Source organism: Dermochelys coriacea, chromosome 3 (genome assembly GCF_009764565.3).
Source record: "Dermochelys coriacea isolate rDerCor1 chromosome 3, rDerCor1.pri.v4, whole genome shotgun sequence".
Taxonomy (NCBI): Eukaryota; Metazoa; Chordata; order Testudines; family Dermochelyidae; genus Dermochelys; species Dermochelys coriacea.
Window position 1 is genome coordinate 18,263,761 of NC_050070.1, and position 18,720 is coordinate 18,282,480.

At 40.6% G+C, this 18,720-nt stretch overlaps 1 protein-coding gene and 1 long non-coding RNA gene across 6 annotated transcripts in view; both read right to left on the bottom strand.

Moving 5' to 3' along the window:
• Nucleotides 1–18,720, bottom strand: part of KLHL29 (kelch like family member 29) — a 614,706-nt gene that overhangs the window by 189,390 nt on the left and 406,596 nt on the right. The gene's annotated exons all lie outside the window — the stretch shown is intronic.
• On the bottom strand, nucleotides 11,397–13,528 carry LOC122459207. The gene is made up of 2 exons (XR_006279727.1): nucleotides 13,183–13,528; nucleotides 11,397–13,041 (listed from the first exon to the last, which is right to left on the bottom strand). It is a non-coding gene; the product is annotated as an uncharacterized LOC122459207 (long non-coding RNA).

An 18,720-nucleotide genomic window follows, 5' to 3' on the forward strand; every position in this document is an offset into this window, starting at 1 on the left:
AGTAATCCTTCATCTGGAAAAATACAGGAGGTGGAATATATACAGGCCATATGGGAAATTATTCATTATGATGTCACAAAGGGACAGGGCTTAGTCTCTGCTAACATTTTGAGCATGCTTCATTTATTTACAGCTTTTTATTTTAAAATTGGGCACTCAAATCTAGTAAAGCACAGTACCTGAGTAAGTGCTATTCGCTAGCAAGGTACGGAGTTTTGCTGTGAAGCAATTTTTTAAGTTGCTGGACTGCAAAATGGCTCCTAACACCCTAGGAAAGTATATGTTTATCTGCAGCTGAAGGGATTTTCCTGAAGCATGTGTGCAGACACACGCATGCACACACACACACACACAGACGAGCACACATGTCATAAATATAAAGGGAAGGGTAAACACCTTTAAAATCCCTCCTGGCCAGAGGAAAAAGCCTTTCACCTGTAAAGGGTTAAGAAGCTAGGATAACCTCGCTGGCACCTGACCACAATGACCAATGAGGATACTTTCAAAGCTGGGGGGGCGGGGAAACAAAGGGTCTGGGTCTGTCTGGGTAAGGCTTTTGCCGGGGACAGAACAGGAATGGAGTCTTAGAACTTAGTAAGTAATCTAGCTAGATATGCATTAGAGTATGATTTCTTTAAATGGCTGAGAAAATAAGCTGTGCTGAATAGAATGGATATTCCTGTCTTTGTGTCTTTTTTGTAACTTAAGGTTTTGCTTAGAGGGATTCTCTATGTTTTGATTCTAATTACCCTGTAAGGTATTTACCATCCTGATTTTACAGAGGTGATTCTTTTACTTTTTCTTCTACTAAAATTCTTCTAAGAAAATGAATGCTTTTTCATTGTTCTTAAGATCCAAGGGCTTGGGTCTGTGGTCACCTATGCAAATTGGTAAGGTTTTTTTACCAAACCTTCCCCAGGCAGGGGGGTGCAAGGTTTTGGTGAGGATTTTAGGGGGAAAGACGATTCCAAACGGCTCTTTCCTAATAAAAAACCCAGTTAGACGTTTGGTGGCGGCAGCGAAAGTCCAAGGGCAAAAGGTAAAATAGTTGGTACCTTGGGGAAGTTTTAACCTAAGCTGGTAAAAGTAAGCTTAGGAGGTTTTCATGCAGGTCCCCACATCTGTACCCTAGATTTCAGAATGGGGAAGGAACCTTGACAGCAAAAACAGCAGCAAAAATTCACACCTGGACTGAGACCAAGCATGGAAAGTTTTAAGCTCCATAGAAGAGTTTTTCACAATGTTATGAGCATATGAAAGGATGACGTGATAAAAGTCCCAAAATAAAATTAGTTAATGAAGTTGCTACCCCTCACACAGGGAAACCTCCCTCCCCCTTGAAATATTGAACTATCTGAGATTCTACTATGGAAATATATAGGAGCTCCAATTGGCCTGCATTTGCCCCCCTAAAAAATTATCTTTTGCATTTGTCTTCTGGCCCATTCTGGTTCCTATGAGCCTTGGAGAAAACTGCTATGTCAAGCATTCTTTCCAATTCCATAAGAAGCAGAGAAAGGCCAAAAAGAGCAAAGAGAGGTCAGAGGCCACAATCCAGCTCGCTGCTGAAGAGAAACTTTTCAAAGAGGGGATTTGAAGTCCAGTACCCCTAAGCAGCTCTCCTATCCATTCGAAGTAATGATTTTCCTCACCTAATTTAATTGCAAAATGGAACTGTGACTGCTTAAAACTGAAAGTTGAACTGGATTTAAGGAATAGGACAGTTGAAATAACTCTTGGCAGAAAGGTGGAAACCTGAGCTTTGCACTTGGGAACAGGAGCCTGAACTTAGAAACTAGCAGAGACCAATAAATCTTCTGCAGACATGACATGTAAGGAGGCAGAACATTGCTAGGGGATATACTGGGAGCATAGCTAAGATCACAGGATAAGAATAGACTATGGAGAGCGTTTGTGTGGATGGTTAGACCAGCATCTAGACAAACAACCTCTAGAACCTTATAAGAGTTTTCCCTGTTGTAAGTGTAATTGAAGTCTCATGTAACAATGTAGGGCCTCACCCAGCAAATACTTATGACCAGGAGTAGCACATACTAGGTATAATCCCATTGATTTTACTGGAGCCACTCTTATTAACAAGCACTGTACCTGGTTTTACATGTTTGCAGGTAAATTCCTTAAATGGTAAATTCCTTGGGGCAGAGGACTACTATTTTTGTTTGCTTGTTTTTAAACATTGTAAAGCACATGCATATACATAGTAACTAAATAATAATAAAAATAATAGTCAGGGGGCTATGAAATAAACTGTGGCAAGGGATGAGGGGTAGGGAAGAGCTGTTGGTTCTGTTGATCTTGCTGAGGATTATTATGCTGAAGCTTTTATGAGTGGTTTAGAAAGAAGCCTCTAAAGTACTAAGGTTTTCTAGCACTGCTGAAATAGCTTTATTGCTTTTCTTACAAAGCTGTGATTAAGCTAATTCCACGATTGTCTGTGGATTATTTTTCCCCTTGTGAACTCATTAAACCTGGGGAAAAGATTACAAAAAGAAAACCCTAAAGATGAAGCTCAGAAAGTGACTTCCAAGTTCAAAATTAGCTGCAGTATGTTAATCTAGATTTGGCAAGGATTCCTATAGTGGATTCCATTCCCATGTAACCAGTCACTAACTGGTAACAGACAAGATTCCTTGAAGCCTAAATTAGCAAATGAAACCTGTTTAAGATTCATCCACCACTCCAGATTTCTGCAAATCCATCCTGATTGTCTCACTGGATTCTGAGTTTCTCCAAAAAGAAAAGGAGTACTTGTGGCACCTTAGAGACTAACGAATTTATTTGAGCATAAGGTTTCGTGAGCTACAGCTCACTTCATCGGATGCATTCGGTGGAAAATACAGTGGGGAGATTTATATACACATACAGAGAACATGAAACAATGGGTTTTATCATACACACTGTAGTGTATGATAAAACCCATTGTTTCGTGTTCTCTGTATGTGTATATAAATCTCCCCACTGTATTTTCCACCGAATGCATCCGATGAAGTGAGCTGTAGCTCACGAAACCTTATGCTCAAATAAATTCGTTAGTCTCTAAGGTGCCACAAGTACTCCTTTTCTTTTTGCAAATACAGACTAACACGACTGCTACTCTGAAACCTGAATTTCTCCAAGTATGAGTTGATTGTGCTAAATATTAGCAAACATTTGTCTTACCTGAGACTCACTACAGCTGCTTTTTCCCCCATATCACATGTGATTGGGAAAAATATTCTGTAAAAGGAGAACATCTGATTACATTGTACTGAGAAGAAGTATTGTGGGGTATAAAATACACAGGCTGAGCCCGAGCAACACACAGTGCATTTCAGGATTGGGGAGCACAGGAAAGTGGCTTTAGCTATTAACCCTGCAAAGCTGCTTTATATCTGCATATATCCACTATCCGGGACCATTTTTGTAGATCATGGGTCGGATACAGATACACAGTTTGTATCTGGAGCCCTGCAAATCTGTGGATATCTGCTTTATACCCGCGGACCATTTTTGCAGGCTGCAGATCGGATGTGGATACAAATTTTGTAACCGCACAGGGCTCTATAGCTAGGTACTGGCCACAATACAGATACAATCTAGACTAGCCCTTAGGGCTGACCACAGTTGGGATGCAGGGAAGACTTGGCCATTTCCCCTTTTCCATGGCCACACCCCGTACATAGGCAACAGGGAGGGTCAGAGCCACTACACCCCCTCTGCAACACTGGACGATTCCCTACACCAAAAGCTCCTTCTGTTGTTGCCTATGCGGTTTTAGTGTAGCTTTGCACGTGGAGTGCAGCAAAATAGCTGCAGTATAGCCCATGTTTTATCTTACAATTTGTCTGTTAATGGAATGAATTCGAATTGTCTCAAACCAACAGTCATGTTACCCTTTTCTTTGTGTTCTTTCTTTCACACACTCTCACCTTAAGTTACCTCAAGATCCTGTGCTACAGTTCACATTGAGACTACCAGAAAAAGCAGGCTGTCCTGCAGCACATCCCTCACATGATTCCACTTTATTTAAGTTGTGGTTTTAGTCTTTGTCCTCTGCTAGTAAGTTTGAAAAGTAGAAAGGACAGGAGTACTTGTGGCACCTTAGAGACTAACAAATTTATTTGAGCATAAGCTTTCATGGACTACAGCCCACTTCATCGGATGCATAGAATGGAACATATAGTAAGAAGATATATAGATATATACATACAGGGAAGGTGGAAGTTGCCATACAAACTGTAAGAGGCTAATTAATTAAGATGAGCTATTATCAACAGGAGAAAAAAACTTTTGCAGTGATAATCAAGATGGTCCATTTAGACAATTGACAAGAAGGTGTGAGGATACTTAACATAGGGAAATAGATTCAATATGTGTAATGACCCAGCCACTCCCAGTCTCTATTCAAACCCAAGTTAACGGCATCTAGTTTGCATATTACTTCAAGCTCAGCAGTTTCTCATTGGAGTCTGTTTTTGAAGCTTTTCTGTTGCAAAATTGCCACCCTTAAGTCTTTTACTGAGTGGCCAGAGAGGTTGAAGTGTTCTCCTACCGGTTTTTGAACATTATGATTCCTGATGTCAGATTTGTGTCCATTTATTCTTTTGCGTAGAGACGATCTGGTTTGGCCAATGTACATGGCGGAGGGGCATTGCTGGCACACGATGGCATATATCACATTGGTAGATGCGCAGGTGAATGAGCCCCTGATGATGTGGCTAATGTGATTAGGTCCTCTGATGGTGTCACTTGAATAAATATGTGGACAGAGTTGGCAACGGGCTTTGTTGCAAGGATAGGTTCCTGGGTTAGTGTTTTTGTTGTGGTGTGTAGTTGCTGGAGAGTATTTGCTTCAGGTTGGGGTGAGTGAGGACTGGTCTGTCTCCCAAGATCTGTGAGAGTGAGGGATCATTTTTCAGGATAGGTTGTAGATCTTTGATGATGCCCTGGAGAGGTTTTAGTTGGGTGCTGAAGGTGACAGCTAGTGGTGTTCTGTTATTTTCTTTGTTGGGTCTGTCCTGTAGTAGGTGACTTCTGGGTACTCTTCTGGCTCTGTCAATCTGTTTCTTCACTTCAGCAGGTGGGTATTGTAGTTGTAGGAATGCATGATAGAGATCTTGTAGGTGTTTGTCTCTGTCTGAGGGGTTGGAGCAAATGCGGTTATATCATAGAGCTTGGCTGTAGACAATGGATCGAGTGGTATGATCTGGATGAAAGCTAGAGGCATGTAGGTAGGAATAGCGGTCAGTAGGTTTCCGATATAGGGTGGTGTTTATGTGACCATCGCTTATTAGCACCGTAGTGTCCAGGAAGTGGATCTCTTGTGTGGACTGGTCCAGGCTGAGGTTGATGGTGGGATGGAAATTGTTGAAATCATGGTGGAATTCCTCAAGGGCTTCTTTTCCATGGGTCCAGATGATGAAGATGTCATCAATGTAGCGCAAGTAGAGTAGGTGTGTTAGGGAATGAGAACTAACAAAGCGTTGTTCTAAGTCAGCCAAAAAAATGTTGGCATACTGTGGGGCCATGCGGGTACCCATAGCAGTGCTGCTGACTTGAAGGTATATATTATCCCCAAATATGAAATAGTTGTGGGTGAGGACAAAGTCACAAAGGTCAGCCACCAGGTTTGCCGTGACATTATGGGGATACTGTTCCTGATGGCTTGTAGTCCATCTTTCTGTGGAATGTTGGCGTAGAGGGCTTCTACATCCATAGTGTCCAGGAGGGTGTTTTCTGTAAGGTCACTGATGGATTGTAGTTTCCTCAGGAAGTCAGTGGTGTCTCGAAGATAGCTAGGAGTGCTGGTAGTGTAGGGCCTGAGGAGAGAGTTCACATAGCCAGACAATCCTGCTGTTAGGGTGCCAATGCCTGAAATGATTGGGCGTCCAGGCTTTCCAGGTTTATGGATCTTGGGTAACAAGTAGAATACCCCTGGTTGGGGTTCTAGGCTTGTGTCTGCACAGATCTGTTCCTGTGCTTTTTCAGGGAGTTTCTTGAGCAGATGGTGTAGTTTCTTTTGGTAATCCTCAGTGGGATCAGAAGATAACGGCCTGTAGAATGTGGAGTTAGAGAGCTGCCTAGCAGCCTCTTGTTCATATTCCAACTTATTTATGATCACGACAGCACCTCCTTTGTCAGCCTTTTTTATTATGATGTCAGAGTTGTTCCTGAGACTGTTGATGGCGTTGTGCTCAGCACGGCTCAGGTTATGGGGCAAGTGATGCTGCTTTTCCACAATTTCAGCCCATGCACATCGACGGAAGCACTCTATGTAGAAGTCCAGTCTGTTGTTTCGACCTTCAGGAGGAGTCTCACTCTCACAGATCTTGGGAGACAGACCAGTACTTGCTTACAGGCAGCCCCCCCCACTTAATTAATATGCAAACTAGATGCTGTTAACTTGGGTTTGAATAGAGACTGGGAGTGTCTGGGTCATTACACATATTGAATCTATTTCCCCATGTTAAGTATCCTCACACCTTCTTGTCAACAGTCTAAATAGGCCATCTTGATTATCACTACAAAAGTTTTTTTCTCCTGCTGATAATAGCTCATCTTAATTAATTAGCCTCTTACAGTGTGTATGGCAACTTCCATCTTCTCTGTATATATCTATATATATCTATATATATCTTCTTACTATATGTTCCATTCTATGCATCCGATGAAGTGGGCTGTAGCCCATGAAAGCTTATGCTCAAATAAATTTGTTAGTCTCTAAGGTGCCACAAGTACTCCTGTTCTTTTTGCGGATACAGACTAACTCAGCTGTTACTCTGAAACCTTTGAAAAGTAGAGTTATATTACAATACACTCTATAGTTAAAATAGATAAGGACATAAGAATGGCCATAGTGTATCAGTCCAAACATCCATCTAGCCCAGTATTCCGTCTTCTGACAGTGGCCACTGCCAGATGCTTCAGAGGTAATAAACAGAACAGGGCAATTTTGAGTGATCCATACTGTAGTACAGTCCCAGCTCTGGCAGCTAGAGATTTAGCGGCACCCAGAGCATGGGCCCTCTGACCATCTTGGCTAATAGCCGATGACAGACCTATCCTCTATCAACTTTTTTTGGTATATCAAGTTATACTCTTGGCCTTCAGAACATTCCCTGGGAATGAGTTCCCAGGTCGACTGTGTGTTGTGTGAAGAAGTGCTTCCTTCTGTTTGATTTAAACCAGCTGCCTATTAATTTCATCGGGTAACCCCTGGTACTTGTGTTATATGAAGAAGTAAATAACACTTCTTTATTCCCTTGCTCTACACCATTCATGATTTTATAGACCTTTGTCATATCCCCCCTTAGTCATCTCTTTTCTAAGATGAATAGTCCCAGTCTTTTTAATCTTTCCTCGTACAGAAGTATATTTTTTGGTTGTTGTTCTATATACATTTTCCAATTGTAATGTATCTTTTTTGAAATGGGGCAACCAGAACTGCATGCAGCAGTCAAGGTGCAGGCGTACCATGGATTTATATAGTAGCATTATGATACTTTCTAATGATTCCTAACATTCTGCACATTAAGAGGATGTTTTCAGGGACTTATCCACGATGACTCCAAGATCAATTTCTTGCGTTGTAATAGGTAATTTAGAGCCCATCATTTTGTATGTATATGTTTTCCAATGTGCATTACTTTGCACTTATCAACACTGAATTTCATCTGCCACTTTGTTCCTCTGCATCCCAGTGCAAAAGAGCTTTTTAGTATGCATGGTGATTTAGCTAATTTGCATTAAGAGAAAATAAATAAAACCCAATAAAATAATTTACTTAAGTGACAAACACTATGGAACTAATGGAAATAAACCCTCATTATCCATTCTAATTCTCTAAGACTAACCAGTGCATTAGCCTCTGCTTTGCTGTAGTTCAGGAGAGCAGTTCTTGTGAAAACACATTATTTTAAAAAGTTTTTTTTTAAAATAATTTTAGAAAACTTTGCTGATCCAAAGTAAGTAAAAGGTGACAAAATCCAACTTGACCATTACACATGATGGTTAATCACACCCCTTCTAGACATTCTAATGAGAGAAGCAGAGGTGATTCTTTAGGGTTGTGGAGGTCCTCTGGGGATCTTGTCCTCTCGTTGAATAGGCACAAGCTTTGCTTGGGGTTTTGGGTGTGATTTTTGGTATACTCAGGCTGCAAGAGAACCAGTGAGAATGTCAGACTATTCCTGCAGTACTGAATGGATCCTGAGCAACCTTTAGTATATGTAGTGTTGTTGTATCTGTGTCAGTCCCAGGATATGCAAGTTTTAACATTCCCGCTATTCCTCATCCTCCTGTGTGACTTCATACCTATTCTATTTTCTCCCTTTCCTACCTTCCTTTCTGTCTTCTGTCCAACTGATTCCAAGCCTGGCCAGCTTTGAAATTAATGAAACTGCATGGTGTCATCACCATAACCAGCATAACAGGCTGAGACAGTATGAGCTGCCTTGGCCCAATGTAAAAACTTATGGGTGGGAGGAAACCAGAGCATACCAGCCAGATGTCATCCCAGAATGGGGAAATGAGCTGGGGCCTAGAGGCTTAAGTACACCTGTTTGCGATTGACCTGTCTGTGGCCCAGATGCTGTGCAGCGTGTGAATAAAGCAAGCATCAATGAGACAGATGTTTACCTTTCTTCGCTATCCTTTCTCTTCCTCTCGTTTGTATTTGTCATGTTTGTCTAAAGAGCATGAATAATCTTAACATCAGAAATTGAGCACCTCCTAAAACTGAGTTGCTCTTTTTCCCAGCAAGGACATTTGATACTATCTGAGAGACTGTCAAGCAAGAGCTTTTTCTCTTCAAATGACTCTATACACAGTAAGAACGGCATTTAGATAGTACAATAAGAGGGCCATGTAAGTACCTAGATAAAACGGAAAAGAAGTAAGGTAGGTTATCATAATGAAAATTGGTCTTTAGGATTTCTGAGTATTTATTTTCCTTCACCTACTCTTCTTGATAGACAACTAGGAAAATGTCTTTTTAAACCATGGACAAAATGAAGGGCTCGTTAAAATTTTGTCCATACATTTTTAAAACAGTGCACAGCATTTTATTATCAAATAGCTAAGAAAGCCAATGGTCATAACTGCTCAGATCTCATCTGCGAAGCAAGGTCAGTTCTTAGAGGGGAGGCCAACAAGGTAGCGGCACTGATGAAAAAGCCAGTGGCACTCATCACTCTGTATCAGTACAGACTAGTGTCCTGATATTAACTAGTGGACACTGTTCTGCTGTAAGTGCCTCCTTAGGCAAGATGTAAAACCAAGGTTATAACTGATTGAGGTTCTTAATAACCCTACAGCACTTTTCACATAAGCAGGGCTGCTAATCCTGTAATTCTAGCCAAATCCCAATTCTCCCTTTACAGTTCCAGCTTGATGTGGTATTCTTTTTACTTGTTATACTAACTATTGTTGCTGAATGCTGCCTAACAGCTGCCACATTCTACCCCAGAGTTGCTGGCACTTCAGTGGTGGGACAAGAGAATGTTAAGTATGGAGTTTAAAGCACAATAGATATAGAACTTTCATATTCACATATTGGTGCTAAATGACCACATTACTTGATGACGGTTTCTAGGACCCTCCATAGGAATACAGTGTCTCTCTGTTGGTTGCTTTATGCTCAGATACTAGAACCCTGCATCAGGATGCAGAGAAATTACTGTTGACTTATGATGGCGGGTGAATTGGAGCATGAATCAATCTGAGGGGGTGGATTATCCTTTGACGGCAGTAGTAACTTGGGGCTGGGACAGAAGAGGTCTTGCAAGGAGTTTCTAGGAAACTCAAGTTTGGGGACAAAACCTAGAGCAAGGTTAATGTTTTGTTATTGTTCTTTGAGTAAACAATAAAACCAAACCATAAGAAGGGGTACATTTGCAATATATACAATATGATTTATATTTGTGTAGCTCCATTGACTTCAATAGAACTATGCTGATTTACACCGGCTGAGAAGATAGTCTATTGTGTACAATTCTGCACCAGTGCGGGAAATCCATCTGCTTATATATTGTTTCATCTGTAATAAAATAAGAATCATGACCACTTTGAAACAGATTTTAAAATTGTCTTGTTTCTCTCTAGCTTTGGCAAGGAGCTTAGCATCCTCTGCCGAAACACTGCTGTGTAGTTTTTTACAGCATCATTCTTCAGTGAATCACAACGGGTGCCATAGCTGTGGAGAGGGGCACTATATTTTCATAGTCTTTAGTGGTAAAAGCATACCACAGTTTAGTAAAAAAAGTATATAATCGCTGTAGTTCTCTCCAGATTGCTAAAGATAGCTGCTGTACTTAAAGTGGACAATAATGCTAATTTACAATGACTCCCTGGCTGGTTTACACAACATATCCTCTTGAGACTATAATGAACTCCTCATAATTAGTGTTATTAATCATAGACCTAGTGTAGGGGGTACATATCATGCATTCCATGTCAAAGGTTTTTATTAATAAACGTTTTTTCATTTTCCCAGCTGAGGAGAGCTAACAGGCTGCCATAAGTCTTCCATCATTCAAATCTACCCCAGTCTCATAAGCAATAATAGGGCTCAATCCAGATCTCAATTCATGGAGACTTCAGGGTGGTCAACAACTTGTGGGAGGCACTCAGTACCCTACATGATGTATCACCGCTGGGTCTTCATTGACAAAGTTCTATAAGGAATCTATACTTGGGTCAATGGGACCTGACAAGAGACACATAGAACATCATACAGTAAAACTGGGGTGGCCAACCTGAGCCTGAGAAGGAGCCAGAATTTACCAATGTATATTGCCAGAAAGCCACAATAATACGTCAGCAGCCCCGCATCAGTTCTGCATCCTCCCCACCCCTACTCCCAGTGCTTCCTGCCCACCAGCAGCCCTGCCGATCAGCGCCTCCCTCTCCCTCCCCCACCTCCTGATCAGCTGTTTCATGATGTGCAGGAGGCTCTCGGGGGGGGGGGGGGAAGAGGCATGAAGAGGAGCAAGGGCACGGCAAACTCAGGGGAGAGGATTGGAAGGGGTGGATTGGGGGCAGGACCTGTGGCAGAGCCAGGGGTTGACCAGTGAGCACCTCCAGGCACATTGGAAAATTGGCGCCTGTAGCTCCAGCCCCGGAGTCGGTGCCTATACAAGGAGCCGCATAATAACTTCTGAAGAGCCGCATGTGGTTCCAGAGCCACAGGTTGGCCACCCCTGCAGTAAAATATTGAGGCCCAGATTTTTAAATGGTATTTAGGCCTTACAAAAGTAAGGTTCTACTCTGGTTACAGCTGTCAAGGCTGATTCCCCACTCTGGCACTTCAAGGGCTGAATGTGGGGGCCCGCAAGGATTCTAAAAAATAATACTGGCCACTCCAGGCTTGTATTAAACTCCCAAGGTTACAGCTTCTCTCTGACCTTGGATGGGTAGATGCTGCCACCACCCAAGTGCAAAACCCCTTTGAGAACCCAGGAAAGCGCATTTGGGAATTCGTTCCTGTGGGGTACCTTCACACCCTTTCACGCCCCCTCTGGGGAAGAGCTGAGAAAGAAAAACAAAGGAAATCGGCTGTTGCCACCACCTAATTAAACAACATGTGCACAAACCTCTTAGGACACAAAAATACAATCTTGTTCTTAAAAAAGGTAAATTTTATTAAAAAACAAAAAGAAAGAAAATACACCTGGAAACTCAGGCTATTGCTAGATTTAAAAAAACTCTTGCAAGGATTAAGCATTAAGAATATCTTTCTTGAGGTCCATCTTAAAGGTTACAAGCAAAACAAAAGCATTTGGGGTTTGCACAGAGGAATCCACAAGCCATAAAGAAATAAAAAGATAAACCTAATCGCAACTTTCTGATCTACTTACATATCTGGGATTTCAAATGATTAGTTTCTAGGTATGATACTGATGATTTTTCATACCTGGCCCCAAGTTTCTTATAGCATAGTTGCTCTGTGTCTGCTTCTCCATGAGAACAACAACAGACAGACAAAAGGGGAGTCTTGTTTCAATTTTAAAAAGTTCTAGCCTTCCCATTGGCTCTTTGGGCCAGGTGCCCACTCACTTCCTTTTACCTATGCATTGCAGTGAAACTTTTAACCCTTTACAGGTAAAGCAAGTAGAGAACAGCTACTGAGAGGGATTTTATAGCTAACTGACTGGGTCCATTAAAGGGAGCTACCCCTCCTCCCCTTCATTTGTCACAACAGCACTTGCTGATTTCCATAGGAATGTGTAGTAAATGAGCAATGCAAGAACTAGTGGTACAGTCATAGCTAAAACCCAGGAATTCTGAATTCCAGTCCTGCTCTAACATTTCCTCTCTGTTCTCACATTATTCTCAAAGCCTTTCGGTATCAAGGGTTGAGCAGTCTGCAAATCCTCATCTCTCAGCCATTTAACCTAAACCTTTAATGTAATTTTTAATATGAGTTTTGTGTGTTAAATTTCCCTTGATTGTTTTATGGAAATATGTAAATAAATCATAAAAGATGTCACTGAAAACCTATGTTCTTCAATGTATGATCATAGCAGAGTCTGCCAAGGATAGCTCTAATCCACACATCACTGAGAAGATAACGGTATCATTAGTGTGCTCTTCAGGGCCCTTAATCCTTTGGAGTTGCTACATTCTTTTCTGTCAATGCCTGCTTATGGAGCTTGGAATCTGTGGCCCTAGAATGCACAGTACTCTGTACTAAGACCTTGTCTACACATAGGTTTGTACCAGTATAAGAAATGTTGGTTAGGACTGTGATTATACTGTGATTATAGGACAATAGTTATACTGGTACAACCCCTAGTGTTGATGCAGATACTGGTATAGTTTATTTTCCTTCCCTTACAGAAATCAGCTATCCTGGTACAGCATTGTCATATTGGTATATCAGCATCCACACCGGGGGGCAGGCTGCACTGCTTTAACTATATACGTATAGTTGAAATGATACTTCTTTTGTGTGTAGACAAGCCCTAAGGGTACTTCTGAGAATGTGATAGAAAAAAAGTGGATTTCTGAGGGCAGCGTGGGAAAGATTGTCCAAGTTCTTACCTGAGCATCCGATGCAGTGAGCTGTAGCTCACGAAAGCTTATGCTCAAATAAATTTGTTAGTCTCTAAAGTGCCACAAGTACTCCTTTTCTTTTTTGCAAATACAGACTAACACGGCTGCTACTCTGAAACAAGTTCTTACCTGAGCCCCAGAAAGAATCATCCAGGCTCAAGTCCAAGCCACAAGTATGGGAGTGTGACTGAGACCAAGTGAATTAAGCACAATCACTTAGGCTGAGACCATATCTTAATAACGCTCTCCCTCTTGGTAGTGAAAATGGCCACGTCCCAACTGCACCACCAGTTAAACTGTCTTCACCAGTTCAGGAGAGGACCTGTTGCTGACAACTACTGTCAACCAGTGTAGCGGCTGTATGGCCAGCTCTTATGTGACAGACCCAGTTAGCCTGGGACTGCACTGAGCTTTGGAAATTGTTCCTGGGTATTTTCAGAATCACTAGAGCACTGACAATGTGTGGAAGCACCTTTCCAACTATCCAGACAACATGTGAGCAGGTCCTCACTCCCTCTGCGGTCCCTCAGAACTCTTCCCAGCACCAAAACTGGCTCTCCTCAGCTGCTGTCAGTGGGAGCTGAAAGCAGCTCCTTCCACTGAAACTGAGAGGCATGATGCAGGTGACTGGGCTGGGGAGGCCAGGCTGAGAGATGCAACATTCTCCTTCAAGAACTGAAACAAGAAAGTGAGGAAAGAAGGAGAGCCTGACATAAAGGCTGGGGGAACAAGGAGAAGCACAATGTGGGGTGCTGTGGGGAGATTAACACATAGCACTCCCTGTGCTCCCCTCCCCACAGAGACATGGGTGACATAATGAAGAAGGGTGACATAATGAAGGGACAGTTTTTCAGGTAAGCTGGGGGTCTGAAATTCTAGCACCCTATCACTCAGTCCCTTGCTCGGGGGGGGGGGTGAGGGGAGAGAGAGAGAGAGTGCACATCCTAAGCATTCCGGTAAAATTTTGGCAATTTTCTCTGCCCTTCGTCACCCTTCTAAAAAGAAAAGGAGTAAAATAACCTAAAATTCACCAAAATGCCTACATAAGAGAACTGTGTCCCAAACCCCACTCTGCTCCCAAAAACTCCCCCCCACCACAAAAACTTGTCCATAGAAAAAGGGTCCAAATCTTGACAAAGAGGGAGGATGGAGAGGAGGAAACTGGGTGTAGGGAGTTTTATATTAAACAAGAACTACTGTTATTCCCTTTTCCTTCCTTATTCATCTTGTCACTTTATCCTGAGGCACACAGACTATTTAACATGACTCATATGTGCCTGCCAAAGTATTTTATTGAAATTATTACGTATGATTCTTTGTTAAAAATACTAGCTGTGATGGATGGGACTGTATATCTAGCATATATCTCAACTTTCAAAAGTTAACTCTTCCTAGTCTATTAGGAGCAGGCAGTCATGGCATAGGTCAGCAGAAAATTAAATCCCCTCCCTTGGATTTGCAATATGCTCAGATTTAACTTGGACATCCTGAAATATTAATAATTTCTACCCAATTAAAATGCAGCCAAAACCAAGCAATTTTGGGCATAGATTTGCTAAAATTATATCAATTCACAAGGATAAATGCAATTTGTAGAACTCATTAGTAATGTAATTTATTTTTCCTGAATATACCCATTTCCTTGGTTGAGGACCTCCATTACCTCTATTATATTTGTAAAATTTGTATGAAAATCCAAGCCATAGGAACAAAGAAAATACTGTTACTGCACAGTCACAGCAATCACTTGTCTAAGTTAAAAAACTTTGATATTTATTTGTTTTATTTTTTATTAGAATACCTAAAACCATCAGGACCAGAATATGGGGCAGATGCTTCTGCAGAATTTAATTTAAAAAAATCAATCAACAAATATGGTCTGAAATTAAAAATGATGCTTCCTCTTGACTTGTTAACTCAGAAAGAAATGATTTAATGTCCCACCCCTATTTATAATAATTTAATTATCATAACTAGCAATAGCAAAGTCTAACAGTGCTCAGTCTCTAATACTGGGTCTATACTGTATCCAGGCACACCTGGTTTGCTTAATGCTGTGCTTTAATTTCACTGTAGTATGAAGCCTAGAAAAAGGAGCAAATGAATACATTGCAAAGTACCGGTCATTACCTGTATCATATCACTGAGGTATTCAACACAGACAATATAAAAGCAGCCAGTGCAATTTTCATACTGTTATCATTTTTGATATTATACTGGCTAAAAGCAATGCTTTCATCATTTCCAATGTGGGGATGATAGCAATTACATCATTTCTCATCATGATAAAGCTAAACAAAACTTTTCTTTAATAGAAAACTGTCATTTAGCCAATTAATGGGTAATTACCTATAGTAGACAGAAGATTGAAACTTGGACTTATATTCACATTAGTTTGATTTATATTTTCCTCTCATTTTTGTTCCCTTAGTATATCAAAAAAGGCTTGACGGGGGAGAATCGATTTAATTTATAAGTAGCCCTTCAGTACTTGTGGGAGTTGCTACAAGATCAATTTGACCCATACAAAAACACAATTTACTTAAAACACTTAATTCTGCACAATGATATAAATAGTCTATCAAGCCAACGTGAACCAGAATGTATCACACCAGCACAACAGAAATTCTCTTTGGCACCAGATTTCCAAAATTAGGCATGTGAAACTGGGCAAAAACATCCGCTTGAAAATACCTAATATGTGCACAAAGAATCAGGTATTTAATGTACACAGCCACTTAGGTGTGCAGTGGTCATGTAGATGTGCACCAATATTGGAATCAGGGTATGAAAATATACATTAGGTGCATGCAAGTGTAGACGAAGGATTAACTGTATATGTCTTTACTTTGAAAACCTGGCTATTGATAAGCAAGTCTCAGTATCTGTGTCCAGGACGGTGCATTTCTATCTGACCTTTGCCCAGTTTGAACATTCACTATACAAATCAGCTGCTTCATTTCATAACACCCACTTTATGGTGTGAAATAGAACAGATCAGTGAAAATAATGGTAATTAACTACATGGGGTAATATTTCTGTCAGCCAACCTGGAGTGTCTCTTATCATGAAAGTTTTTTAGTCATTTCATAAATTAAAAAGATTTCCCCCCCTACCTTCAGCATTTGGTTCTTTAATTCCCCCTGTTTCACATCAGGATGGTTAGATCGGTCCTCCTGCCAGCAAAATGTTTTCCTGACTGAGGTGAAATTCTGAACTGACTTTACCCCTACAGTGAGGAGGCGATCTCAGCACCACTTTCTCATTGTGAAAGTGGATTAAAGGATTTTTTTATTAATAACACTTTAGAGCTGTCTTGTTCACAGTAAAAGAACTCAGATATTCCTGCTCCAAAAGTGCAGACCCCTACCACTTGAACTAAAGGAGAATAGCAAATAAATCTCAATATAGGCTCATGAGACATAGTTCAGCAGTTCTGATTCCATCCAATAGTGAGCAGTGCTTTGCATGCATGCATGCACACCAATTCACTGTATCATTATATACCAGAAACAGAAATTTCACAGAGTTCCCTATATATGTTTCCACTACATTATTAACAGCAAGAAACAGTATCTCTGACTCTTGGGGGAGGAATATCTCCTTTGCATGAAGAATTCTTCTCCTAAAAGCAGTGTGGCCAAACCAATGCCTGGAAAAAAAAGAGTGTGGTGAGCATCAGATCTCATAAACTGACCATCATCAGCATATCAAATCTCATAAGCTGATCGGGTTTGGACCTGAGTCAGCACTTGGATAGGAAACCACAAAGAAAGCCCAAGTACAAGTGGAAGTGGTGTTGGCAATTCAAAGTGACACTCCTCTCTCTAAGTCAGGACTGATCCAATGCTTAAATGCTTAGAGGATGCAATGCTGATAGAACACCCAAATTCTAATCAGATGTGGCCACTAACTATCGCATGTCATTACTCCCCAGGAGTTAGCATATTACTCTAGATTTCTTAGATAATTATAATTTATATTCCTAAAATTCTCCTTTTTGTTTCAGTTGGATCCAATATACTTATTCACTTCCTGTCCTAAACTTTTGTAGTATTGCCACATTCCACCCCAGAGATGGCTCCAATGCTGAGTAAAACAATTCCTCATGCCTAATCTTGCTCCCCCTGAGTTCAAGGGCATTAGGATCAAGCCTATAGTTGATAACTCAGTAGAGTCTGCAAAGACATTTTGATATGAAAAGCACTATATTCAATCATTTTGATTAGTACACGTGCAGCTGCCATTTCTCCCATAAAATAGCTTTATTTTCTGTAATCAATATTTATATATTTATATTGTGCATTGTAATTATGGTAAGAAATTATTTCTCTCCACGTATACAGCTGTCTTTCACTTCATAAATAATAACTACAGTACTGTACTTTGTACAAGGATTTTCTATGTTGCCCTTTCCCAGAGACTGAAAAGAAAGAGAATTTTAACTTTAAGGAACATCAAGTCTTATTGAAATAATAGCTAAGGGTTTCCTTCACATCCAATGAATTTAAGCCTTTCTTTTTATTCCAAGAGTTTGGGCAGAAAAAGAAACGGTAAAATGATTTCCTGGCTTTGGTGAAATTCTGAACTGACTTTATTCTTAAAGTCAGGAGGCACTCTCAGTACCACTTTACCACCTTGAAAGTAAATTAAAGGATCTTTGATAACGCCTTGAGTTCACTTGTTTGTATTGCTGCACGTGGTGTGTCAAGAAGGCAGTCTTCATAAAAAGGTAAAATAATGATGCATTATATAAAGGCTTACATGGTGCTTCTATCAAGAGCTGTGGAACTCAGTTAAGCTCCCGTGGAAGGAAATCTTACTAGTGTTAGGCTTTATCAGATAAACAACCCCTGTAATACACTGGATTTTTGTGTCTTGGTAAGTGCTGCATGTATTCTCAGACAAAGCACTATCTTGAGTCTCTGAGCTCCAGAAAACATTCCATGGATTTTTCCTCTACAGAGGTGAGGCTCTTACTTGAAAAACTAATTGCTTTTGACATATGCTATGACTTCTGAACTCATTTGATAGAAGGCAATATTGCAGAGGCTTTATGTGCAGCTCTGGCCCAGGGACTTATATATGTAAAAGCATCATTCTTGCTATCTCATGTACTTCATTGCTTGTGCTGAATTTACCCTACTTTCCACTCTTCCCAGAACATCCAGTTTGGAAAACAATTGCTCTAAATTGTAAACATAAAGATGGTGTAGTGTCCGTGGGGATGAGGGGTGGGGGGAAGGGAGACGGTGGAGATAGATATGTTGTCAATCTCAGATATATAAATAGCACAACAACAGGTTTTGAATATACCCATAATGGAAGACAGATTGAATACAAGTTTACACAGATCATTAAACTCGTATATTGCAACACGGAGGATTTAATTGCACATCCTTGTTGCAAATGTACAGAAATGCATCAGAAAAACTTATGCATCAGAAAAAACCTGGTAAGAATTCTCTTACACAAACCACTATGATTGCTGTCCAAAGAATTTTCTACTTTAGAAAATGTATTTTTATGGATTTTAAACATACAGAACAGAAATCGGTAATTACTTTATCGCATATGAGAAGATCTCAACCTAACACACAACAAAACATTTGAAATGAGCAGTTGTCTATGTCCTTATTTCAAATCTAAGTTTACAATGGTTACTCT